The following is a 27294-nucleotide window of genomic DNA, read 5'->3' as shown; positions in this document are numbered from 1 at the left end:
CCGGTATCTCCCCCCGCTTCAGCTGTGGGCTCTGCTGGGGACCGGCCGGAAGACAAGGAATGGCACTATTTGCCTGTTCAGGATTTTTTTGCCCTCCCTCAAACTCGAGCCTTTTCTTTCCTATTTCTCAGCTGCTCCCCAGAGTAAGGAGGGTCAGAAAACAGCCGGAAAACAGAGGGACAGGCAAGGAGACCGAGGGAAACCTGTCTCTAAGCCCCTGACCCTCTGTTCCTTTGGAGAAGAGGTGGACAAGCATTTTCACAGAATCCTAGAATCATTTAGGTTGGAAAATAACCTTAAGGTCGTGGAGTCCAACCGTTTTCCAGCTACGGAATCTTGCACAAACTCAGACTGAAGATGGGAGGGAGAAGTTCAGGGCATGAGCAGGCGGCAGGAGACACCTGGAAGACTTCCCCAGGCACCCAGCACGGGTCAGGGTTTTCCCCACACCCAGCTCCCAGGGTATCCCGGGACATCTGCAAGTCTGTTCCCGGAGGGGGACACATTTCAGATGAAACCTGAAGCGTTTAAACCCCTTGCAAAGCGACGGGGAGACGCCGGCCGCAGCGTGGATGGCTGAGCTGTGCTCGGCTCTGCCGAGTTCAGTTCTCCCTGCGAGCATCATTAGCAGCCTGATTTACGAACCCGAGAGCAGGAACACGTCCGCCAGGTCGTACATCTAAAACTACGGGAGGCAGTTTTAGGCATGTCCTAACTATAAAACCAGCAAGGGCGGCGGGGTGAGCGGGGTTTCGCCGGGGTGAGGGCTGCTCGGGTGGAAACACTCGGTTCACCCTTGAAGGCCAGCCGGGAGATGGCCGATGCCGCGGGCAAAGCCGGGCTCAGCTCCCCGCCGGGCCACCCGGCATGGATAAACACCCCCGGCCGGTGCCCTCCCGCTCCCTGCCTGGCTTGCTCTCCCCTTTCCAAAGCCTAAAAAGCAACCCAAATTACAAAAGAGCAACAAACCCCGCAGAGCCGCAAGCCTCTAGCCCTCCAGACAAGCGTTAGGAAAAGCGTTAACTCTGCTCTCGACGCCGATCCACGCTGACACGGCTCGTTTGGAGGCTTTAATCGGCGGAGGGAAGAGCAGCAGAACAGCCTTCCCTACGGCAGCATTCGCTTACCAAACAACCCCTGCGAAAAGCAGCAAGGAAAAAGCTTTTAGAGTCGCCGGAGAACAGTTCAAGCAACAAACTCCAGCCCATGTGTTGTTAATTGGGTGATTTGATTTAGGCAGCAAAGCAGAGGAGAGATAAATCTTAGGAGCTTAACACAATCTCCGGACTCTCCCGGCCAATGGCTGGAGGCTACGGTGAGCTCGCACCTACCGACACCAGCCCTTCGGCGCGGGCACTCGGGCTGCCCTCGCAAATCCACTTTGAGTCTTGTCTTCGCGGCCGTAATGGCTTACATTTCTACGTGCCAGCTTTAAATGGACACCATTGTCTTATTTAATTAGTTTCTTGTGGGATTTATAGCGTTCAACGAAGAACCCCAGGGCTGATGGATTTATGCCCGTTTAATTTTTACGACCCGTGGAGCGTCAGCGAATCTGATGAGGAGCAATGGGATGCAACATATGCACAGTTACTGTAAACCTGCGTGTTTGTGCATCTGAAAATGGAGCATTAAAGTGATTCACTGGCAGCCAGCTCGCTCGTGCCAGCAGTTCCGCGCTCAACTCCCGTTCGGCTCAGCCCAACGCCACGCTGTATCTATGTACGTGGCCTTTTAATCCTGAGAATATACAGACAACGCTCCCCCAGCTATCTCTCATTATCCACCTCCCACCAACCCTGCCAAAATCCACCCAGGAAGGAGCGAGCCTGTTTTCTGTCCGCAGCCAAACGACGCGCGCCGCTTCTCCCTTCCCATCCCCAGCTCACGAGGGGCTATTTCGCCCGGGCCATGACATTTTCTTCACCCCCGCTAAACCTGATTTGTACCTAGGAGTGAAAGAAACAAGAGGCACTTGGCCATCTGTCCCACATCCCGGTGCCCGGTGATGCTGCGGAGCTGCTGAACCACTCCGGGCAACCACAAGAACCAGCGGGCTCCGGGAGGATGCTGCCGAAGGGATGAAGTGCCGAGGTCTCAGCCCTGGAGATCCCCCCCCGCCTTGCCTCCCCCACGTCAGCAGGGCATGAGTGTTTGGCCTGAAAACATACCTATCGCTGCTAAAAGAACACTTAATAAAATAAACGCTTGCTTTCCGATGTAAATAAATCTACGCCCATTCCCGGAGAGGGTTCGTTTGCCTCTAATCAGGGGGTTGTTTTTCTGGAAAGCGAAACAATACGCGTTTGCTCTCGGCCATACTGTCAGGCTGAAGCTGCCCCAAAGCCCCGCGACCTGCGCGTTTATCCGGCTCCTAGCACTTGCTTTTGTGTTCACCCCAACCGTCCCTCCCCGGGGAATTAAACATCCGAGGAAAGCCCGGACCTGCCGGAGCAAGCCGCCATCGGCACTTCTTTCAGGCAGTTGGACTAGATGATCATTGTAGGTCCCTTCCAACTGCAATTATTCTATTCCATTCCATTCCATTCCCTGAACACTCCTAATCCCGGAGCAGCAACGCTGGAAGAGGCAGAACCCCAGAGTGACTTCGCTGTGATTGAATGAGGTCCCTCATCCCTCTCCCCTTCGCCCCATCCAAGACAAACCCCACCGCTCCCAGCCGACCGCAGGCAACACATTTTAACGTTGCCAAGACAACTGTGTTGACAAAACTCCCCCCCCCGCTTTTTTTTTTTTTTCTCTTCTTTAGATGACAGAAACAAGGTTTTGTTTTAATTTGGAGTTCAAGGCTTGGCATATTTCAGTAACATGCCTGCCATTTCTCTTTTGTTGTTTCGTACAATATTTTCTTGGCGCCCGTGGTGTGCGGCTGAAACGGGGTTTAGATAAAACCGTCAATTCTGCCGCTAACCCCAGCTAAAACTGATGTTCTTATTAGGGCTTGGCCCATCTGTAAAACATAAATTTCACCACCACCAATTCGCCGAGAGGACTGGAATTACACCAGCGACTCCGGTTTGACAAATGGGACCCGTGTTAACACAACACCGCTTTGTCCTAAATGACAAAATAGGTAGATAGGAAATAAATGAGAAAATGCCACTTGATGGATGGCCTCGAAATCCAATCGCAGCACGAGAGGGGAATCGTGGCTCTGTTTAGGATGAAAAAAAAAAAAAAAAAAGAAGAAAAAGGGAATTTAAAAATTGCAGCAGGTTGGCTGGAGCTGTAATAGCTCCAGAGCCGCCAGCCGGCATCAATAAAGTCAGCGGCGGAGCTCTCGGCTCAGAGTCGGTCCGGGAATCAGACTCCCGGCTCGTTTCAGCCGCTCACGTTCTCGTCCCCTCCTTTGCTGCTGACTCCTCCAAACCCTTCTAGCGCGGCGTTAAATTCCCCTACTCTATCAAGCCAGTGGAAGAAGTAGCCCAATTAGAACAGTAAATAGCAATAAACCTAATTGTCGCTGACTTGCAGAAGGAGTGACTCATATCACTATTTAAAAACCTTGGGAACACATCACGGCACAAGCCTGGGTTCCTCGGTCCGGGGGCACGAGCCTCCTGCCGGGTGCCCGTGCAAGCCCGCCGCTGGAAAGGCTGCGGGATTTTCCCTGCCCGCCCTGAGCATCGCTACCGCCTCTCTTCAACACCGAGAGGCGCGGGAGGGCTGGAGGTGCGATTCCCAACCCACCGATCCCATAGCCGGAGTCAAAGCAGAGCTCTCGCCCTCTTCGCACCGGCGTCCTCGCTGACTGCGCAAGGCAAAAAGCGAAGATAATTTGTTCCCCTGAGTCTCTGGCCGTGCTTTTCTTAGGGTTTTGCATTAGCACTTGTTGCCATAGTATCAACAGCGGCAGCAAAGTTCTCTGGGGACCCGTTCCTTGTCCCACAGAGGGCTCTGGCTCTAATTTGGGCAGGATTGGGGTGGGGGGAATGTGGAATTTTCTGCTCCCTAATTATTGCTCAAGGTGCTGCCGGCAAGAGTGAGGCTGTTCCTCAGAAGCAGCATCAGCCACATCATCCTCACTCTGCCACCCTCGAACGTGGGGCTGGGCGCGGGGACACCGTGGCGAGAAAGCCACGAGAGAGAGGAATGGAAACAGGCCCCGACGCTCATCGGTTCCGGAAGCTTTTCCCCTTTCCCTGTGGGACAGCCCCATGCTGGTGATGCTGCCTTTGGCCGACACATCCCCAGCCCCTATCTTGAAAACAGACAGTTTTTCCCTGTGCCAGAGGAGAGGATTTGGGCTTCCCAAGACCCTCTTCCTCAATACTGGCATCGTGGGGGGAAGCAGCAGTGGGGCAAAGCTGTCACACCGGGGCCACGGGTCCCGCTGCACCCGAGTGGGACCGAAACCCTTGGCCGAGAAGTGCCACTGATATTTCCAAGGCCACGTTCATTTTGATGGCGTTTTGGGATGAAGGATGCGTCCTGCTCTGAAAAGGCTGAGCTTTCAGGACTTTCAAGGCACGGAAGAGCGGCACGTTTTCAGCGGGTCTGAAAACATAAGCCCGAGACTCTGCAAAATGGGATTAAGACCAGCCTGCCCTAGAAGGGCATTGCAAGATCTCCTTAAGCATTTCTGAATTGTGATGTGAAAGAAAGGCTGTGGAAAGAGTTGCCTGAGCATAAATACCTCCGGTTTTGTACATAACACACGCAGAACTTGCAGGTCTCCGCGCTCTGCGTATAGAACCGCCATCCTGATCCCATATGGGCTTTCCAGACGGCGGGTTTCTCGCGCCCACAGCCCCATCCCGAGCACTTGCTTGGCATCACCTTGGAAGTTGGGTACTTTGCTCCGCTTGCTGCCGTGTAGGGTGGCTGCCCGGGGCGCGTCGGGCCGGGTACCGCATGCAGCCCCATCGCTCAGTTAATTTGGAATAAGCAGCTGGAATTAAACACGCTTTCATCCGCCTTCAGCCAGACAGATCCTTACAGATCCGTCCCCTCTTTGGGACACAATATGGTTATTTTTCGCTACGTACGAGATATCAGATCGCCTGTATAGATTTGATTTAAATGCACAGATACGATCAGAACAGCGCGAGTAGAGCAAAGGCATTTTAGCTTCATTTGGAGCCTTCTTTCAAAACCAGTCCCTTGCTGTCGGGGTTGTATTTCTTTAGTAAAAATTGATGGTATCAACAAGTATCAAACAATATTCTCGTTACTCAGGAAAGGTAAATGCTAATCTATGTGAGCCGAGCTCATGTGACTTATCGGTTACTATATATAGTTGTTTTCAGGCACTGATTTAGGCAATCTGGCAGATTTCCTAAGCCTTTGTACAGATACACTACTGAAATGGAAAATACAAAATACACGAGCAAAGCAGGGGGTAAAAAAAAAAACCCAAACCCAACCCAAAAAACATCTGCCAGGGCCAAAATGTCCCCGGGAGCGAGGGAGGACCAAGCCCTCCCCATCGGCAGACACACAAGATTAATTGCGAGTGAGGATTCAGCCCAAACCCCTCTAAAATGGCCTCTCCGGTACTCGCTCCCGATCGCCGTGCTGCCAGAGGGAATTAACAGAATTCAAAGGGCACAAGGACTTGTCACTCTCCTTCGCTCACGAGGGGATGTAACGCTGCTCCCAGTGCGGGTATCTCATTAGAGAAATATCCCCCCCCTGCAAAAAAAAAAAAAAAAAACCAAACCCAAACCCACGTCTGCGTAAGAAAAGACTTTGTACCGGGAGTTTGTTTGCAAACATACGCACATTTTAAAACCGGAGAGCGTATGACTGAGTTTGTAGCATCTTTAAGAAAATATTCTGGGTAATACAAGCTAGAAGAAAACAGAGGGAGGAAGAAATTGCTGATGCAAACCCAAACTCTTTAAAATAAGACTTCCTCACCTGAGACCTTTAACAGAAAAGGCAGAGGCAGGTGAGACGTGCAGGTAGAAATCTCCGGGAGAGTGCTATTTTGAACAGTCCCCCCCCCGCCCCAAAAGCTTCCCCACGGCTTTTGTGTGATGCCCTGCAGATCCCGTTCTGCTGTCTGCCTCAGCCATTGGCATTTGGGGACGTAGAAGAGGAAGAGGATCTGGTGTTGAAAGCATTTAAAGCAGTCGAGCCCCCCCGACCACTGCAACTGCCCCCCGCTATCTCCCCCACCTCCCGCTCCAGCCAGCTCGGGCTCCCACGGGAAGGAAGGAGACACTTCCCCTCCATTTCGGTGAGAGGCGGATCAGCTCCTCGGGGACTCGGCAGCTAATTGTCAAGTTGCCTGCCAGAATTTCCTCCTGACAAGTCATAACTTGGAAACGTTGGAAGAAAATGTCTGCACCTGGGCTGCGGAGTCAGCGCGCTCAGGGAGCGCAGAGCTGAGGCAGGGAAAGGCTCTGGGGGACTGGGGCTGGATGGGGTGACGCACACCCACCCCAGCACCAGATGCTCCAGATGTGCGTGGACAAAGGTCTCTTTTCCTCTGCTTTGCCAGTAAAAAATGAAAGCTTTCTACTATCTATCTCAAACCAAGACCACCGGCAGTGCAAGGAGGGTTCATCTCCTTTGATCCCTGCGGCAACAACTCCCTTCTGCGTTTCAGGCGCCTCCGGAGGGGACTGTCGAGGTTCTCGGTGCGCGGTTGGGGAGATGGAAGGGGCACGATCCGGCTTGACCCCGGCTCTCCCTGAAGGACAGGAGCCGGCCGTGAGCGGGACATCCCGGGGCTTCACTCGGAGGCTGGAGCCACATCGGCGTGTCTCTTCCCCACCCCGGTACCCCGAGGACGGCAGGGACACCCCGACCCCAGGGGACAGGGGGAGCAGCAGGGATCACAGGGGTCACCTCCCAAGCCTAGCACTGGGGGGGGGGGGGGTGGGTGGCATCTCCTGCAGACCCGAGCCCTCCCCGCCGGTGCCCGGGCTGTCGCGGCGGGGGGGGCGCCGGGGCTGCGGTCGGGCGATGTTCAGCACCCGGGACAGCTCCGGCACCGCCCGCCGCCGGAAGAGGGGGGGACACACAGCGAGCCCTGTCCTGTCCTGCCGACCCCCCCGGGAAACTGTCCCCCACCCCCGGGAAAAACTGCCTTCCCCCCGGGAAAACTGCACCCTTACCTTCCCCAGAAACTGCCCCCTCCGCGGGCAAACCGCCCCCCTGCCCCAGGCAGGTCGGTCCCCCGCCCCTACCCTCCCCGGACAGATCTCATTCGTCCCCCTCGACACCCCCCCGGCCCCTCTCCCTTCCCTCCCCGGGCAAACTGCCGGCTGTCCCGGGCAAGCTGCCCGCCTGCCTTCCCCGGCCAAATTGGCCCCCTGCCCTCCCGGCGCACACCGTCCACCTGCCCCTGCCCCGCCTCCCCGGGCAAATTCCACCCCCCTCCTCCCGCACGCTGTTCCCCCCCAACCCCGGTAAACTGCCCGCCCGTGCAAGCGGCCCCCCCACCTCGCCCCATACAAACTTACTGCAAAGAGTTGCGGGGGAGGGAGATAAGAGCCAGCTTCGCTCCGCTCCCCGCAGCTGGCTCAGCTCCCCCCCCCTCCCCGCCCCAGCCCGAGGGACGCGGGGGGGAGCCGAGCACGGAGGCGGCGGAGGAAGTTTGCAGCGGAGCCCCGGGGTGCGGAGCCCCGGGTGGAGCGGGGTCGGGGCGGGGGGGGACGGGACCACACACCGACCGCGGCGGCTCGGCGGACAGCACGGCCCGGGGGGGTGGGACGGGGACACCGGGTGGGAGCCGCGGCCACCCACGGCCTCGCTGGCCGGTCCAGCAAAGCGGCTTTAGCCGGGCGGATCCCACGCGTCCCCTCCGCTCCCCGCCCCGCTCGGGCACCTCCGCCGAGCCCGGGGCTCCGGCCGCCGGGAGGAGATGGGAGTCAGGAGAGAGACCCGCCGCTGCTGCTGTGTCGTCCTCCCCCCGCAACCCCGCCGCGGCCAAGGGCACGGCGGAGCGGCTCAGCCCCGGTGCCCCGAGGCGGGGAGCGCTTCCGACGGGCTCCCGAGGGAGCTCACGGTCCCGCGGGGCTCCGCGCTCGGCGGCCGGTCCCGCACCCCCTTGCCCCGCCGCAAAGTTTCCCGGAGAAGCGGGGCTCGGGGGGAGAGGGAGGTGAGTCGCGGGGGGGGGGGGGAGGGGAGACACCCGCACACAACCCGCCCGCCGCCTCACCTACCGTGCGGCGGAGAGGAGCCGTCCCCGTCCCTGTCCCCATCCCTGCCGGCGGCGGCGGGGGGCTCGGCTGGGCTGGCAGGGAGGGAGCCAGTCCTCGCTGCGCCCCTTTATCCCAGCATCACCGAAACGAATCCGCTTTGACGTCCAACCAGGGTTTTTATGGGTGTGGAGCGAGCCGGTGCAGCCCTCATTAGGAGACACTCTGCTCTCCAAATCATACATCTTTTATATAACCTCATTTCCAGCCTGGCTTTTCTTCCCCCTCCCTCCCTTTGCCGGGGAGCATCACCCACCCCCCCCCGCCTTCCCCAGCTCCCCCACCAATTAAAAAGCCGAGAGATACCCCCCCCCCACACCCCTCCCCTCTCCCGGCCCCCACTTGTTGCCGGGAAGCTCCTCAGCTTGTCCCGAGGGAGCGGGGGCTCTGCCTGCCCTCCCAGCCCTGCTCCACCGGCACCTGCCCCTGTACCCCTGGAAAGCTGCAGCCCCCCACCTTCCGGCTCCCAGCCAGGTTGTGCTCCGGGGGCTGCAGAAAAGCCCCCTTCTTTCCCTGACAGCAGGCAGCCCCCTCCTACCAGGTCTACCCCTGCCCTCTCTGTGCCCAGAACGGACGGCACCAGCCCTGCCGGGTACCCCCCAGTGCCCCCAGCATCCCCCAGTCAGGCAATGCTGGGGCAGCCCTGTCCCTCTCCCAGCTGCCCGTACCTCCGCTGCCAGAGCTGAGCCTGGGCTGCCCAGCGGGGAGAGGGCGAAGGGGCTCCTCCTCACCCCGCTTCCCCTTCTGACTCTTTACTTGCCCCCGGTAAGGCCCAGTGCAGACCGAGGCTTGACATCAGTCCCCAGGCTTTGCAATTGTGCTCATTCCCATGGCAACAACAAACACACAATTATAGATATATAATATTATATAAAGCCAAGCGGGCTCTCGGGCAGGAGCACGAGGTTCACCTGCTTGTAGCTTCCTCCGCAGCCCGGGAGGCAGCTCCCACCGGAGCACGGAGCGGTGGCTTCAGCCTGCTGAGGATGCACAGCCCGTGGATGCCCAGCAGCTCCGGGAGCCAGCCCCGGCCGCCTGCCCCACTGCCTCTCCAGAGGCAGGCAAGTAAAGCACAGCACAGCAGGTGATTCAATTACAAAACTTCCCACAGGGAAGAGGAAACGGAGCAGCCCTGTTCCTCCCCGGCACGCGGGGAGTTCCGCAGAGGCGGCGAAGGGGAGAGGACAGGCAAACGCAACAGCAGAATTGGGGCCGGGGCTGCTTTTAACACACTCCCCCCTCCTCACGCTACCCATACATCAAGCTGTATCGCACTGTCTGGGGCTAATGAAAACATAAATATGCCTATTTAGATGCAGAAGGACTAATCTAACAGTAAGCCACATCTGCTGGGATCCATTGGGCAGGGAAACCTGCCCCGCGGAGGGATGAGGGGTGCACACCGGCAAAAAAGGACTTCGTGACCCAGCCGCAGGCTGAAAATTGTCTGCGCTAAGGAAAGTCCAAACCCTTCTCCTGTCAGGGCTCACGTCTTTGAGCACGGCCTCGGGTGCTGCAGGGCTGTGCGTGCTAGTGATTATCAGGGAAACTGGCCCGGTCCCCCTTGGATGGGGGCGCAGGCAGACGGGGGTTAGCTGGAGGTCCAGCTTGCACAAGGCTGGTGGGTGTGATGGCACTGGCTTGGTGTTCGAGGGGACGCCGCAGTGCCAAAGCCACCCTGACACACGACATGAGCTCCGGCCGCCAGCACCTCACCGCTTTTCTGCCCTCCTACCGGCCAGGCAGGTCTGCAGGAGGCGAAATCACGCTGGGGGAGCCAAGCCCTGACTGGGGGGGGTGCTGGGATCCAGGCGAGCGGGGCTCCCTCTGCGCGGCTCTGGGACCACCACTCCACCAGCCCACCCTGCCACCGCACCCTTGGCAGGATCCCAGCCCTCTCCACTAGCCCAGAGCTTAAGAAAACCCGATGAGCTCTAGCATCCGCGGGCCACATCCTCACCAGGGCACAGCAGCACCTCCCTCACCTGCAGAAAACTTAACGGGACAACGCTCCTTTTGCCCGTAAATCCAGGCAAGCCAGGACAAATTGTTGGTGTGAGAAGGGAGCTGCTGGCCTGCACGTGTCCTGTGCACCCCCCCTGAGCCCCAGGTAGCCTTTCCCTCCCGTTGGTAGCCATGAGTCAGGCAGAAAGGAAGGCTCGGATGTTCATAAACAACTAACGAGGCAGATGTTGGTCTGTGAGGGGAGAAGGTGGAGTGAGACCCATTCCAGCCCATCCGCACCCAGGGAGCCCCTTCCCGCACAGCTCTTGGTGTGACAGCAAACGTTTGCACCACTCCTCCCGCAAAGAGCATTTGTGGACAGGATTTCTCCATAGGGACCACATTCCCTTAATCCTGCCTTATCCACTCAGGTAGCCGAGAGCCCCGGAGAAGAAACCCCAGCTCCGGAGGAACCCCCCCGCACCCAGCCCTGCTGAGCCAGCCTCGTCCATGGAAATTGCTTCCCCCCCCCCCGGCTCCACTTCTCACAGCCGGGAGCAGATGCAAGCGGCGCTACCGAGCAAGTTATCCCCCAAAACTGCTCAGGAGAGGGGACAGCCTCCTCCCTGCCCCTCGCCCAGCTGCTCCCCGGTTCTCCTTTCTCCTCTGAAATCAGCTCAGCGCCGCTTGCTCCCGGCCATATGCTGCCAGCGCTTGGAGAAGCCAAATATAAACACAGCAGCTAATGCTTGCCCAAGTTTCCTTTCCCTCCCCCCCCACCCTTCCTGGCCCCAAAGCTGGGTTCTTTTCCCCTCTCCTGCTGCCCTTCATCCTCACCCACCTCTCTTTGGGGAGCCGGCGGCTCCGTGGGCTCCAGCGGGGAGGTCGGGGGCTGGCAATGGGTCTCTCACGAGGGGCGGGGGGCCGGTAGCCAGCTCGGCTGCCGGGGCTCGCAACCCGCCGGTGGGAACGTGCCGCTCAGGATGCTCGGCTCTCTAAGATCCTTAGGAAACCGCGGCCTCGGCACGGATCACACACACACGCACACACACAATATCCCCGGCAGCCGCGGCTCGGGAGTTATTCGGCTGCTATTTCTATGCAACTCGAAATGTGTTCGAGGGATTACCGCCCCGGGGGAATAAAGAAACGGCTAAACATATTTATACTAAAGCTTAAGGAGGCTATGTAACTGCACACACACACACACACACACACACACCAGCTGATAGGGGGGTCTGGCACCGAGACTGCAGCGATTTGGGACAAATCCCAGGATTGTCTGTCTGTGCTCCAGTTTAGAGCAAGTGCCTATGCTGGTGCTTGCCTAGAGGTGGCAGTGAGCCTTCGCTCTCCTCCTCTCCCCCAGCACAGGAGGGCCTGGGAAGTCCCCAGCCGAGCCGGAGCTTCGCGCACTCTCTCGGCTGGGTTGGCCGCAGGTGAAGTGTTTGCTGGGGGGCATAAATACAGGGGGACCTGTGCCCCCATGGCAGACCCCAGGCGGGACCTGCAAGGAGTCTCCCTTGCCTCCGTCCCCGCTGCGTGGCGGGCGCACCCACGCCATGGGCTCAGGGGGGGTTCTTTGGCGTCCTCCCCTCTGCCAGGTGCTCGGGGGGGAAAAGTCTGGGGTTTGATCAAGTCCAGGCTGCCCTGAAAGCTGGGGAGGACACGGCCAAGGGGAGCTGGTTTTCACAAACACCCCTCTGCCGGCTCCGCCAGCCCACGGGCTGCAGGACACGGCTGGGGCGAAACACTTTGCTTCAGGAGCTGTAACGAGTCCTGAGCTACCGGGCAGAGACGTGGCGAAGCGAAGTCTTCCATCACATCGGCGCCTTTTCCTCCCGAAACCACCCTCCCTTCCACCAAGACGCCTGTAAACCCCACCGAAAGCCAACTACGCGTCTTAAACCTCCCTGCGCTGGGGGTTAGGGTTCGAGACGTGCTGCTGGAAACGTTCTTTCAGAGCGCACCTCGCGGCCTCCGAGGGCATAAAGTGGGTTATAAAGGGTGATCTCTCCCTCTCACACGTACGCGCGGGCGCGCGCACACACACACACACACAAAATCTAATAAAAAGATATTAGTCGAAGAGTATTTGGCTGCTGGCATTCAACTAACTCAAGCTTCATACAGACACCAAAGAAATGAAATTATGGGAGCACACAAACAAGAAATTCCAGGGGGATGAATTAATGTTTCATCGCTATTACAGGGCAGAGAAGTACCGGTCTGTCTTCCCTTGCAAGTCTTTTTCCTCATGCTTCCAAATGCGACCCCCCCCCCCACCTTTAAAAGGCACGGTAGCACGTTTCCCCCAGCCCAAAACCCTACCGGCCTTTCCATCCAAATCAAAACTGCTTTCATTATCGTTTTAAGGTCAGGTTGCAGAGCTAAGAAACACACCAAAGTTCAAGGACTTTTCGCAAATCCGGGCTCTAATTGAGCCAGATTTTTAAAAAAAAAAGAAAAACAAAAAAAAAAAAAACAAAAGCTGCTTTAAGACCTTGCTTCCCAAGCTGAAAGAGTTACTTCTGGGTTATTCAGATGCAAACGCTGTTTTGCGACGCCAGTGCCTGAGCCACCCCCCCCCCAGCAGCTGTAAGTTTGGGGGCAGATGCTCAGCAGCGGCAGAGCTCCGCGACTCCACTGAAATCAGCAGAATCGAGATCATTAAAACCAGCTAAAACCAGCCAGTTCCCAGTATTTTATGCCATTTGAGTCCCTGTTTCAAGCCCGCTCCTCTCTAGCGGGATCCGGCCCCCGCATGGTACCTTTTAACCTCTGGATCAATTATTGGGGTAATTACAAACTAGGGAAAAAAAAAATAAAATAAAATCACTTTTGTGTCAACCTTAAACAGCGCGTTTAGAGATTTGGGTTATTTTATTTCCCCCCCCCCCGCCCATTAAGCAACGCATTTCAGAGCGCTGTAGGTTAAAGGCTCTTTCTGAAAGACCAGAATCCCTAATCTTAAATGAAAAGTTATCACCGGAGGACCTTGGGGTGGGTGGTGACAAACGCAGGAAAGGGCCCTGCGTCAGCCAGCGCCCTGGGTAAATAGGGACGGGGAGGAGAGCGGAGGGCTCGGAGCAGGCTGAGAAGCCTGATAAGGCAAATCTGCAAAGCATTCACTGCGAAAAAGAACACAAAGCAAACCCAAAAGCAGAGAGAAACAGCTGCTGTCGAGCTCTTAATTTCTAAAAAAGAGCAAAATGAAACAAAAAAACCAAAAAAAACCAAAAAAACCCAAAAATCCACACGCCAGAAATACTCCGCAACCCACCCTCCCCCCGCTCCCCGCAGGATGGGTGGGGAGGGAAGCTCCAGCCTCCCTGGTCCCCCCCCCCCCCCCCAACACACCAAACCCACTTAAGTGAATATTTGGGGCACCCCCCCATTGCATCCACCCCGGCTTCTTCCAGCCTGGAAGGAGCAGCAAAGCGACGCAGCCCCAGCTGCAAAGACCAAGGGGAAGGCGCTAACGCGAAAGGCTGATCCCGGCCCCCAAATTCCTCACAGCAAAAAAAAAAAATACACCTCCCTCTTCCCGCCCCCCCCCCCCCAAAAAAAAAAACCAAACAACAAACCAACCCCTGGGGGGATGCGCAAGCACAGGGGGACACAAAGATATTGGTCACCCACCTCTGAAAACCACGACCCAGGATCTCTCCCAGCCCAAAGGCGTGAGTCAGCAGCTCCCCCCCACACCCCAAAAAAAAAAAAGGGAGAAAAACCAAGTCGAGAGACAGAACTGTGGGGTTCCCCCCCCCTTTTCTTCCCCCAACCAAACAAAAGAAAGGCGGCGCTCGGCCTCCCCACCGAAGTTTGCAGAGGCTATGCCAGGAATTTAGATTTATTTCTGGAGTGACTTTAATGGGATATTGAAAGGCTGCTGTGATTTAAAGGTATTAAACAGCTTCTCCTGCCTAAACCACGATGAAGCAAACCCTTCCCCGAACCACTTTGTTCGGAGCTGACGAGTACGGCCGGGGCTGGGAGAGCTCGGCGGCCCCACGCAGGATTGAACATGCCAAGCCCCAAATTCACAGCAATTTACAGCTTTTTGGCTACCTCTAGACACAGCTCGGCCTCGGTGATTCACCTACCTCCAGGCTGCAAGAGGCTCCCCACGGCCGAATCCTGGCTCGCAGGCAGGCCCTCTGGGTTCAGGCTGCTGGAAGCAGGGCCGACCCCACTAACGAGAGGGAACTGGGGCTGAGCAGCTCACTGGTGTCACCTGTGAGAGCTTCGTTAGCACCCAGGACCCCATCCCCGAGCAGGGCTGAGGTCAGCTCTAACAAGGGTTGATGGAAACCTTGCCTGGGGTTTGAGAACGTCCCTGACGTTTCTTTGCGGGATGACCGGTTCCGCATGGATTTCAGCCCAAATCCCAGCCCCTTGCTCGGCATCCCGCTCATTCCAGCCGCCTGGGACCCATTTTCACGCACCTCACAAAAGCACCCGAATTTTTGAGGTCTCAGCCCTCCCATTAAGTTTGCCCGAAATCGGCTGGATTTGTTCGGAAAAGGCGGGCGGATAAACCAGAGCCCAGCTGGGTGAACCCTGTTTCCTTAGGAAAGCGGTGCCAAAGGTACCCCCCCACCCCGAAAAAAAGAAAACCAACCCCCTAAACCTTCTAGCGGTGGTGTTGGAGAAGGGAAACGGGTGGTGCTGGAGAAGGGAAATGGGTGGTGTTGGAGAAGGGAAGTCATGCCTGTGTTCAAAAGCTGGAGGATTTCCACTTCTCGGTACCTCCGGCGGGTGATGGTGACTCCACCACAAGGGTGGCATCGCAGCCCACAAACCCCAACCCAGCTGCTTTGGAGGCTAAAATATGTTTTCCTCGCTCTCCAGCTGGAGTTCCCCTCCCAGGCTGGGCTGCGGTTAAGTCCCAGTCAAGGAGAAGTTGCCTTGTCCGGTCCCACCGCCCAGCCCTGGGATCCTGCCCGGTTTTGTAGAGGGAGGAGGCGAAATCCCGGGAAATCCTGTCTCTCCACGCCAGGAAAAAGCTGGAGAGGCCCCAACTGCTTTTATTTCCAGGCTCCTGCATTCCCTGCTGCATCTTAACGCGCTTCGGCTCTTATGAGATGACTCGGTTAAGTCTGGATTAAATTGATCGCCGCGACATTAACATCTGACCTAGGGTTTTGCCATAGCTGTGCGCTTTCGGGCTTTGCCTAACAAGCTTGCAGAGATCCTTGCCTTTCCGTAATGCCTCGTGCAGGGCTGGTGGGTGATCTATCTGCCGGCCCCGGGGGCCACGGCTGTAGGACTCGCCGTTCCGCAGCTCTCCAGCTCCATCTGGTTGAGCTTCTGCTCCCAGCCCGGCTCGGGACCCGCGGGTGATGGGTCCCACCTGGCGAGGTGGGAAGTGAGGTCCCAGCAGGAGCAGCACCACCATCACCCTCGGGATCCTTCGCCGGCCATTTCAGCACAGGGGACGGTCCCTTTGCCATCGGGCCACCGGCAGAAGCCCTTTAGGAGGTGGAAGTTGGGTTGCGGCTGTGACTCCTCCAAACTCCCTCAGCGTCCCCCAGACAAGGCTGTCACCGCTGTCAGATGGGTTGGATCCCCCTCTCACCTCACCAGTAGATACTGGAGAAGAGCCCAGGTGGGAGGATGGAGACCCAGGGGCATCGCCCCCACACCGGCCAAGCACCATGGCTGGTGGAGCAGGACGGACCCAGCCCCATTGCACCCATCTCCTGAGACCAGTATGGAATGGTCGTGGGCCAGGAGGGAGGAGAGGTGCTCAGAAGATGCCAGGAGAGCTGGCATCCAAACCACTCAGGTTTTTATTTTGTTTTATTTTTTTAGCAATGTGATTTTACCCATCCTCATTTGAGGGTGTTTGCAGCAAGAGCAGCTGATGGCCTGGAAACAGGCTGCGAGTGAGGAGCGGGAGGCATCCATCCACGCAGCCCGAGGGAGAGCTTTGAGGCTAAAAACACAGTAAACAGGAAAAACAGCCCAATGAATACAGAGGCCACCTTGGCCCTGTGAAGCCCTACCCCGTGAAACGCTGGAAAACCACCACCCGTCTCGCCAATCCCCATTTATACAAACGGGGAAACTGAGGCACAGAAGGGGCCAGGACCAGCCAACACATTTGCAGCACCCCTGGGACCAAATTTCAAAGTAAAAATTAAAAAAAATAAAAAAAACAGATCAAAGCACTTTTCTTTTTCCTGCTGGATGAGAGACAGGGCTCGGGGTTTTCAGCCGTCGGGAATCCGTCCAGCAGGGGAAAGGCTGGAAAACGCTTGCCCCAAAGTACCAGCCGCAGCCGGAGAAGCCCATCCCGGCACTTGGCAAACAAAAACCTTCTGTTTGCCATTTAGGCAGAAATAAATTAGAGAAAGAGACGCTTAAAAAGAAAGACCAGAAAGAAAAGGAAAAAAAAAACAACAAAACAACAACAAAAAAAAAAAACCCCAAACAAAACCCCAAGCAAGATCGAGCAAGAAAAAAGCTGTTGTGAAACACCACGTCGCAGCAGGCGGATCTCTCCCTGCTCCTTGGGCTGCCGCAGAAGCTCCCAGTCCCAAGCCGCTCCCCAGCAGAGAGACCATGCTGGGACAAGCACTGGAGCAAAGAGCCCAGCCCTTCCCCGGGGGGGGGAGGTTTGGGGGGTGGTGGTGGGGTTGGCTTCTCGTCCCGGCGTGAAACGAGGCCGGTTTGGGAAATTTGGGAAGACCTGCAAGCAAGTTGACGGAGGAGGAGGGGAGGGATGAGGCGTTAGCAGAGGCTGCGATTGCAGTCAGCGCATTACCCGCGGTTGAGGCGCGTTACCCTGCGTCCGAGGTGGCCCCGGGGATGTGTCCCCCCCCCCCGGTGTGACCCAAATGTCACTCCTGCCACCGACGCCGCCCCTCGGGGCTCAGCAGCCGGGAGACCTGCCGTGTGGGGGAGTCACGCCAGTCCTCTCCAAAGCCCCTCGCCGGGAGCAAGAGGAGCTGTTTGAATCAGAAACGCTTTGTCTCATGGATTTTGGGGGGGGGGCGAGGAGGTGTTTAATGCAGCCGTCCCTGCCGGGCTGCCCCGGGGTCAGCAGCCGTCCCCACGGGGCTGATGGTCCAGCACGAACGGTGGATGGCCTTTGCGCTAACGGCAGCTTCCACCGCAGGTTTACACCCCCAAACCCCTGGCGTTTTGCACAGACCGTGGGGCCAGACCCATCTCTGCCCTGATTTCACCCCAGCCAAAGCAGTGGGGCCGCGGTGACGCTGCCGAAGCGGGACGGGACCGGCGCTGAGCTGCCCCCAGCCCAAAGCATCCCTCGCCTGCTGCCTCCGCCGCCACATAGACCCCAGAGACCTCCTGGGGCAGAGCAGGGGGCTGCTGCCTTCCCCTCCTTGTAGCCAGAAGTCAGGGCCAAACACACCTTGGAGGCTTCTTGGTGTAACTCAGCTTCCCTACAAAGAAATCGCTGTCTTTCTAGGGCGTGTTTTCTCCTCGCTAGCCCCGCAGCCCGTTTGCCCTTCCCCTCTCCGGCATCCTGCTGCTTCGCCAAGAAGCCTCTCTTCGCCTTCTCTGAATTTTGGAGCGATATCACAACTTCGAATGTGTTTTTCTTGCTCTCGGGGTCCTATCAACCCCCCGCAGAGGAGGACAGGGCAGCCTGTTGCCCTGAGCTGCACCCGCGGGGCGCAGGAGCGAGCTGCAAGAACCGGGCACGTCTTGAGAGCTCTTCAGATCTTTGATACAGTCGAGAGGGAGACGGAGCCTGAGACAGGCTTCCCCCTCCCCTTTTTCTTTCTCTCACTTGATTTTTTTCTTCTTCCCTACCCCCCCTACCCCCCCTCCCCGCGCCGACCTTTTATTCCCAGTGCCCAAGAACATTTAGTCTGGCCGGGAAAAGGAAATCTCATTACAGAATTATGGTTCATTTAGCAAGTCCCACTGGAAGCCCTGCAATAACCACTGGCTTCCTAACAGGATTAGCCAGTGTCTGAACCTCCCCATCTCGCCGCAGTCGTCTCCACTCCCCACAACAGGCTCGAGGACCCCAGAAAACCCCGAGGAGCAGCCACAGAAACCCAAGGTGCAGGTGGGCCCGAAGAAGGAAAGGTTGATGGGAGCCGAAGATTGAGGCTTCGTTTGTGCGAACGTGGGCACATGCTGGCAGAGGTTCCAGCAGACGCTCTCCCAGGCTCTCCACCTACAAATCCCACTTGGCTTCGCTGTGGCCAGCAGGGCGAGGGGGGGGATTCTGCCCCTCTGCTCCGCTCTGTGAGACCTCCCTGCGGTGCTGCCTCCAGCGCTGGGGCACCAACAGCAGAAGGACACGGAGCTGTTGGAGCGGGGCCAGAGGAGGCCCCGGAGCTGCTGGGAGGGCTGGAGCCCCTCTGCTGTGGGGACAGGCTGAGAGAGCTGGGGGGGTTCAGCCTGGAGAAGAGAAGGCTCCGCGGAGACCTTGGAGCCCCTTCCAGTCCCTAAAGGGGCTCCAGGAAAGCTGGGGAGGGACTCTGGAGCAGGGAGGGGAGCCATGGGACAAGGGGGGACGGTTTTACACTGAGAAAGGTCAGATTTAGACTAGATCTCAGGAAGAAATTCTTCATTTTGAGAGTGGTGAGCCCCTGGCCCAGGTTGCCCAGAGAAGCTGTGGCTGCCCCATCCCTGGAGGGATTCAAGGCCAGGTTGGACGGGGCTTGGAGCAACGTGGTCTGGTGGGAGGTGTCCCTGCCCAGGGCAGGGGGGTTGGAACTAGATGATCTTTAAGGTCCCTTCCAACCCAAACCATTCTGTGATTCTATGATTCTTGGCCTCTTCCAGCCTGATTCATTCTCACTCAACGGTGCATGACGGTTCCCACAAGGGGACTGAGGATATTAACTCAGAAACACAAGCGAGATGCTGGAGTGATGCAAGTTCTGCTACAGCGTTAGTCAAATGGGACGTACGCTGTCTGCTGCACCTGAACCACTACCGAGATGTTCATGTAAGTTTGTTGAGGGTCCTCCTGACATCTGTCTTGGAGTCTACACGAACGTGGAGGTTTTAGGTTGGCACCACATTACATGGCAACATGTTTTGTGGGGTCGTTAAGATCCCAGAAGAGCTAAGACCATATTTTTGCCTTCAGTGATGCTGAAATCTTGTAGCTTTTTCCATCCCTGTCCCCACTCAGTACAAGGAAGGGTGAAAGGGCACTCAATTGGGTGCAGCCATGTGTATGAATCCACCTCTATGAACCACGGATGAACATCTGCCTCTTGCCACAAATCCACTCCCAGCCTTTCATTGCCGCAGCGGTTTATACATGGAGAGAAAGCAAATGCTGTCCCCACAGCAGCCGGCAGAGATGTCAGGCTGAGAAGGGCCAAGCCAGCTTTTCCAACACCGCCTGGAGCTGGCAGCATGCTTGGCATGACAGCCCGGCCCCGGGCAGGGAGGCAGCAGCGGGAGCATCGCAGAGTACACCGCCTCCAGCCGTCGATGAAGAAGACGGACATTGTCCCAGTGGCAACCCTCCGGGTGTCACCTCGGAAAGAAGGAGTGCGAAACCCGGGCAGGAGTTGCCTGGTGTGCTTTCCTTTAGAGCGGGGAGAGGCGGCACAGCTTTGCTTTAACCAAAAGCAAGGAGCAGGAAACTTGGTTAAGTTTGGCAAGACCGTGCTCTCACCACTACCTTACTCCATCACCCATCTTCTCCTCGACCTTGCTCCATCACACATCATCTCCTCGACCTTAGTTCATCACACATCATCTACTCCACCTTGCTCCACCACACATCTGCTACAAGGCATTTTTGCCCTGGCAGAGCCCACACCAACCCCCGTAGGGTGCAGCCCTGCAGATGTCCAGGTGCCCCATGGTCCCCTGGGATCATAGCCCACTACGGTCCTTCTCCAGAGAGGGGTGGGATCCCTAGAAGGTGCTGGATCCCACCCGCAGCCCCGTGTCCAGACATGCCTCTTCTCTCTGACAACACGAAGAGCCCAGAGCTCTTGACTTTGATGCTCCAAGTGAGCCGGGATGACTGCAAAACATCATTAGCGCTGGAGGAAATAAAAGGCCACGGAGAGTTATTTTTTCAAGAGTGAGCACTGCAGCCCTGTCCCTGCAGCTCCCATGACATTCCAGCTCCACCAGCAGATGTTTCCATCATTAACAAGACTTTTGTCTGAAGGTGAAGGGATGCGGTGGCCTTTGCACCGCTGCTAACGAAGCTGCGTGGGCAGGGGTTAAGTGCCGGGGGGTCAGCCCGGTGCTCAGGTAGCAGCGGCAAGTGGGGGTTTGTGCTCACAGGGTGAGAGGGACGTTCCCGCAAAGGCGATGGGGACCTCGTGGGTTTTGCACGGCCGGTCCTCGGGGACGAAGCAGGGGGTGAAGAGAGAAGCTGTGGGAGGAGAGAAGGGAGGGATGATGCAGAGCCGAGAGTAGGAAAAGTTTCGCTCCCGCCCGCGCCGTGTAATTGGGTTTGCCGCATCTCGCTCAAGCCAAGAATCGAGTAAGAGGCCGAAAGGGATGAAGCGTTTATGCGGCTAATGAGAACACACGGGCTGTAATCATCCCTGCTGGTGAGAGCCCCCGAGGAGGGTGTGAACCCCCGCTTCTGGCCTCCCACCAACCTCAGGTCATCGGGAACACAAGCGGATCCTTCCTGGGGATGACAGATGATGTGTGTCCGGCAGTCCGTCTGTCCTGGGTACCGGCAGTGAGATGCCAGAGGGTGGGCAGGGGAAGGGACTTCTGGTGCCTTGCCCAGGCAAGGATGTTCTTGCTCCCTCCGTGCAGAAGTTGCCGTTGTACCAGTCACCTTGGCTTTTGGGAGGATTTTTTAGCCCCTTTTGGCTGCAGACTGAGCTGGCACAGAGGTGCGAGCGCTCTGCCTCCCTCTAGCCCTTCTGCAGGGAACCCCTGAGCACCGTCACCCTTCCCAGCACTGCTCCTTAGCACCGCTGAGCAGGACAGAAATGTTACTCGGTGAGCCGGGAATGAAGAAATCCGACCTTCTAACACAGCCACGTACAACATCCAAGAGCATCCAAGAGCATCCAAGAGCATTCCCATCCAAGAGCTGGGAATGAAGAAATCCGACCTTCTAACACAGCCATGTACAACATCCAAGAGCATCAGAGGAGGGGATACGGGCCCTGAGCCGGGAAACCTGGCTGGCAGTGAGTCTTGATACAGCTCCACACCATACGCTGCCCAAAGCGGCTGTGCAGCTTCCCCCCCTCCCCGCCCCCCTTTTTCCATTTTGTCTCTCCTCTTGTTTGTTTGTTTGGCCATCCAAGCATTTATCAGCAGCAACGGGGTCTGGCAGCCCAAAACTATCCCCAGGGAAGAAGTTCTGGCATCCAGCGGCCAAGTCAGGAGACTCTGGAAAGTTGTTCTGAGCCTGTCTCATCTCACGACTTGACATATCACCGCTGTCCATTTCCCTTCCCAAGGAAATCTGATTTGTTCCAAAGTTTATAGTTTCAGTGACCTAATCCCAGCATAGTTGTTCCTGTTTCCCTTTAATTTACTGCCGCAGCTTGTATTAATTGATGTATTGCAGAGGGCTTGAGCCAAGCTAATTGTTTTAGACAAAGAAAAAAAAGAAGAAAGAAAGGGAGATGTGAGGTCCCTTAGTGGATTACGAAGGTATTTGACTGGGGAAACGGCAGCCACCAGAAAATAGCAATATCTCCAAACAGAAGAGAGGTGGAGGCTCTCCAAGATGCCGTTCGCAACATGCCGTCATGCTCCCTGCAAACAGAAGTATCTTCCCTGGGACGACCTTGAGGAGAAAGGCAAAGTGAGGGAGAGAAGGGCTGTGATGTCCTCTCTTCTCTGCCGGGGCCGCCTTCGCCCCTTCGGCTCTGCCCTCGCCCAAGGCTGCTTCTGCCGCTGAATGATAGCGGGGATCAGGGGAGCTTCCTGAGGACAGGAAAAAAGGCAAACGTCACCCATCATCCAGCAAGGACAATCTAGGGAACCACAGGCTGCTCAGCTTGCCTGAGAAAGGGATGGAGCGAATCCTCCTGGAAGCTGTTTCCACCCGTGATGGGCAAGAAAGTAATTGGGAACTGCCAGCAAGGATTTATCAGGTGTAAATCACGGCCAATGGCCCACATCACCTTCCAGGGTGAGAAGATTGGCTCTGTAGACCAAGGCAGAGCAGTGCAAGCTGTATAACACACTTGAGGGAGGCCTTTGACAGAGTCTCCTGTAGCATCCTTGTGGACAAATTGTAGGTAAGGAGATAAATACAGGTCAGGGCGCACTCTCAGCTCATTTTCAGATGACAGCAGAGAGGGGGGAGCAGTTGACGTGCTGGAAGGCAGAGCCGCCTTCCAGAGGGACCAGGATGGGCCGGAGAAACAGCCCAACGGGAGCTCAGGGAATTCAAAGGCAAACACCGAGTCCCGTCCCTGGAATGGGATAACCCCAAGTAACAGGACAGGCTGGGTCCAAGTGGCTGGAAAGCAGCTTTGGAGAAAAGGGTCTGAAGATCCTGGTGGACAAGAAGAACCATGGCTCAAATTGCCTAAAGCCAGCTGCTACCCTGGGCTGTATTATACCCCTCTATTTGGTACTTGCAGGTCTGGAGGGTGTCCAGTTCTGGGCTCCCCAGGGTAAGACAGACATGGACACACACGGAAGTCCAGCAGAGACCACCAACCTGATCAAGGACTGGAGCAGGAGCACACAAGGCACAAGGGGAGGCTGCAGGATCTGGGCTCCTTCTCCCCAAAGAAGAAGAGGGGAAGAAGAGACCTAATGGCTAACTGGAAGCCCAGTCAGCTCCCCAACTTCACCTAACTGGAAGCTGGGGAGAAGACAGCGGGAGGTCACCAGAGGCAGGATGAGATGCAACAGCACGAGCTGGAACATGTGAAATTCCAACTTGCTGTTAGGGGGGGAAATATGTGCCCCATAAAGGTGGTCAAACACGAGGGATCTTTTTCATCCTTGGAGTTATTTGAAACTCGGCTGGGTCACGGCCCTGAGCAACCACCTCTGAGCGGCCCTGCCTTGAGGAGGAACGGCCGTGGTGCAGGGCAGAGCAGAGAGGTTGCTTGTGCGGGGCAGGTTTGGAGACCTCAGGCTTAGTTTTGCTGCTTGGTTTGGAGCAGAAGCCGACAGAGAACAAGGCAGAGGAGGAAGAGGCCTCACCTCCACCAGCTCCACCTGATGGGACCACGCAGTGTTTCTCCTACTTGACGTTCAACGCGGTGGTAAGCCAGGTCCCGTCCCATGGGAGTGGGCAGCAAGGGAGGAAGCCGGGGTGTGTGTGTGTCTCCTCTCCCCTCCCTCATCTCCCTGCCCCCCGTCCCTACCCCCATCTCCCCTGGGAGAGACAAGGCCAGAAGCAAAACCCCAGCGCCGGGTCGAAGCGAGACCTTTCCGTGGAGCACCGCAGGGTTGAGCACGGCTGCTGGCAGAGAAGCGTTTTGGAGATGGGGATGCACGGAGGGGCATCCCGGAACGCTGGCAGACCCCGGGAGCAAAGCCCAGCTCCCACAAATCCCCGACACCCCCTGAACCGCACCGCCATCCTATTAAATTATTAAAGTTTTTCCAGGCAAGCAACTTGCTCCTTGTTGTTTTCCTGGCCGAAAGCCCCCCTCCCTCCCCTTTTACATAAATCAGCCCAGGCTCTTTCAGCACGGCTCTCACGGAGAGGTTGATTTATTCGGGAGCAACACAGGGAGTTTCCAGATTAACACTAATTGCTCTCCCAAATTACTTAATAGTTTAAATTGCAGTCCTCTCTTTGGAAATCATCTCAGACAGTTCAATAAAAAACTATCATCGAAGAGACAACTGCAAATTGATAAAGTCTTTGAGACGAGGCTAATATCATTGCTGTCTGGCAAATTTATTCATCTGAAGTAACACGGGGAGGATAAACACCCTCGCTCGGTGAGGAAGACACTGCCTGCTACCGAGTTGCTCAATTTGCTCTTCCAGAGATGCTTTTATTACTTGGAGAGAGCCGCAACACTACCGAAACAAGGCGACCGGCTGCAACTCCTGCGAATAAATAGCACCGGCCTTTTCCTCGCAGAGAGGAAAAAAACAAAACAAAACAAAAAACAAGTTAAAAAAAATATAATAGTAGCGATAACAATAACAATAATAAGGGGACCGCTTGCGCTAGTTATAATGGGCTGCAGGGGCTGGTGCTCCCCTCCGGTGGGGGCGGGGGGGGGCTGCTGGGGGCCGGTGTGGACGCAGGAGCTGGCTGGCAGCCAGCGAGCTCCTGCGGGGTTGAAATTGTCACCCGGGAGGGGAGGGGAGAACTTGTTTCATTTTGGCCATTTCCCAATTTCCCAGCCCCTCCGGGGGCAGGAGATGGGATGATGTGGCTGGAGGGGGGAAGGCAGGGAGGGCGGAGGGGAGGCCAGGGCAGGGCTGGGAGGTGCAGGGGGGTGGGGGGGGTCAAGCAGATTGGCGCGGGGGTGGCTCAGCATCCTCCCGCTGCAGGGAAAGGGGGCACAGCTGGAGTCACCGGTGGGGACACGACCCTGTCCAGGAGCCCCAAAACAGCCTAAAGGTGCAGGACCAAGAGTACGGGTGCAAAGGAAGGACCAGGGTGGTCTGGGGAGATGCTGACCAGGACAGGCACCTCCATCACACTGGGAGCAGCCCCTCTGCCGTGGAATATTTGGGGCTCACTGGGAGCATCCCCTCTGCTGTGGAATATCTGGGGGCTCAGTAGGAGCATCCCCTCTGCCGTGGAATATTTGGGGCTCACTGGGGGCATCCCCTCCACTGTGCAATGTTTGGGGGCTCACTGGGAGCATCCCCACTGCCGTGGGATATTTGGGGCTCACTGGGAGCATCCCTTGTGCTGTGCAGTATTTGGGGCTCACTGGGAGCATCCCCTCTGCCCTGCAATATCTGGGGCTCACGGTGCAGCCCAGGAAGGCGCATGCCCAAGGTCAGGCAAGACCTCAGCACCGCGGTGGCCAGGCCCACCGTCCCCAGGTGACTCCACTCCCCGACAGCCCCCCGGGACCCCGCACCCCCTGCTCCCACCCAGCCAAGCCCCCTCCTCCCCGCAGCACCCTCCGCTCCCCGCGGCCAAGCGAGTTGCTCATTTCCTCTGTTTTTAAAACCATTTCTGGAGGGTTTGGCCGGAGGGTGGTGGCGGGGAACAGGGTGTTTGCTGACATCGGCTGATGGGCAGCAGCTCAGACCCATCTGCCTGTAACACAACCCCCCAACCCACGCCAGGTCCCCTCCGGCCCCCGACGCAGGGCATCACACCAAAAACCACAGCAAGAAGCTCCCTGGCGGGTCAAGGAGGGGGCTTACATGCGATGTGCTCAACGAAGAGGCAAAAAAAAACAAACCCCAAGCTCTTTCCCCGGAGAGCGGTGCGGGACCGAGGGGGTTACCGTGAGTCGTTGCCCAGCACGGTGCCAGGAGCCACAGGGATTTGAGAGAAAGCCCGGCCGATGGCTGCCATCTGCTCCTGGCACCTCGTGCCGCTGCCGGAGCCCGAAAGCAGGCGAGTGCACGGAGAAAACAAACCGCAGCCAGCCCTCCTCCCCGCTGCGGCCAGCCGAGAGCAGCCGGGGGGGCCATGGTCTTCTCCAGCCAAGCTGCCAAGGCTCTTTGGGGTGTTTAAAGGGCCGTGAAACGCTGCCCGCATCGGCGGTTTCACAGCCGGAGACGTGTCCCCCTGTCCCTCGTGGGACGGCTGGAGGTGGCGACGCCGGCGGAGGCAGCAGGAGGGACGGGGAGCAGCTTGTGGGACGCTGTGGGGTCCCCAAGGATGCACTGACAGCATCGGTTCTCTGCGCCACGGCGGTGGGAGCACCGCTGCTGAGAGAGAACCTCGGGCAGGGGCTCATCCTCCCGAGAACACGCGGATGCTCCTGGGGCTGCAGCTGATGGAGGGATGCGGCGGCAGAGCCCGCGCTAAAGGGCACTCGCGCGGCGACCCGCAGGGCCACGGCTTTGATGCTCCCCCGGCCGCGGGTGGCAGCGGCGCGGAGATCCATCCCCATCCCTCCGGGAAGGCGTCCAAGGGAGCCGGCTTGGCAAAGAAGCCAATTAAAGCAAGAATCGGGCAAACGGCAAGCGCCGGCACACGGGCTGCAGCGGCTGGGCGGCCTCCGAGCCGCAGGGGGAAAGCGGCCGAGTTTCCTGACCCGCATCCCAACCGCCCCCCCCCGCACTCGGGGCTCGGTGAAAGAAAAACCCTTAAAAAAAAAAAGAAAAAAAAAGAAAAAAGAAAAGTCTCATTCATCATTCAGCTTCTGTTTGTTTTCTGCACTCCGCTAAGCTCAAACAAGCAAAACAGATTAGCTGGGCTCATTTGTTTCCTACTTAATTACACCTCTTCGGCGCTGATGTAATATTTCAAGATTTGGGTTGCTAAGGCTGAAAATCCACCTGCCCCCCTCCCACACCCACCTTGGCTTTTCATTCCCATAATGAAAAAGCCCAGATGGGGATTTTTTTTTTTGGAAAAAAAAAAAAAAAAAAAAGGAGAAAAAAAAAAAAAACCACCCCGAAAAAAACCCACCCAAAACAACCCTCTAATTATTGAGGAATTCAACGCTCTGAATTCAGAAGCTGCCAGCCAGCGCTCAGGTTGTCAGAAGCAGATGGACGGCAGCTCCAGCTTTTGATCACGGTCCCCAAAAAAACAAGGAGGAGGGTTGGGGCGGGTTTGGCGGGAGGGGGGGGGTAAGGACCCTGCATCTGCAGCCCCGGATAACTTCAGTCGTGTGTGTCGTTCCCTACCCTCCTCCCCTTCCCCCCACCCCAGGATTGCTTTGGCATCAATAGGACTTCCCAGGAAGCCGGAGCAGCTGCGTGCCGATGCCGTTTGCAGGATGAGGTCCTTGCCGGAGGAAGGAGCCGCACGCCTCCCCGCAGAAGCTGCTGCGCCGGCTGGAGGTGCCTCCCTTCCCCCTTGGGCTGCTCTTCTTCCTCCCTTCCCCCTTGGGCTGCTCTTCTTCCTCCCCTCCCCAGCACCCACGGCCGCCCCTCCGTGCCCAGCGTGGCTTGGCCCATGCTAAGATGTGCCAAAAATTTGCGGCGGCTAATGAAGGCGGGAGCGCGTGGCACGTAAGAGAAGCTAAAGGTCCCAAAAAGCGCAAGGGGATGCACACGGGAGGGATTTTTTTTTCAGGCTTCCAGTGCATAAAATGGTCCTGTGGACCCCAGACCCTCGACCTGCTGACCCAGGAGGGAGCTGCCGACCTCCTGCCCCGGCCAA

The 27294-nt window shown here is 57.2% G+C and overlaps 1 protein-coding gene across 2 annotated transcripts in view; it reads right to left on the bottom strand.

Moving 5' to 3' along the window:
* NOS1 (nitric oxide synthase 1) overlaps window positions 1–11327 on the bottom strand; it is a 60346-nt gene extending 49019 nt beyond the window's left edge. The window contains exon 1 of one of the 2 annotated variants that reach the window (XM_074606054.1): window positions 10960–11327. The gene's annotated coding sequence lies outside the window, so the exon portion shown is untranslated. Of the gene's footprint in view, window positions 1–8138; window positions 8369–10959 lie in introns of those variants that run through there. The other variant, XM_074606053.1, reaches the window with a different exon arrangement.
* Between the last annotated feature and the right edge of the window lie 15967 nt (window positions 11328–27294).

This window comes from Larus michahellis, chromosome 13, assembly GCF_964199755.1.
Source record: "Larus michahellis chromosome 13, bLarMic1.1, whole genome shotgun sequence".
Taxonomy (NCBI): Eukaryota; Metazoa; Chordata; class Aves; order Charadriiformes; family Laridae; genus Larus; species Larus michahellis.
Note: the sequence above shows the minus strand (reverse complement) of the source record. Positions and strands in the feature narration are given on the sequence as shown.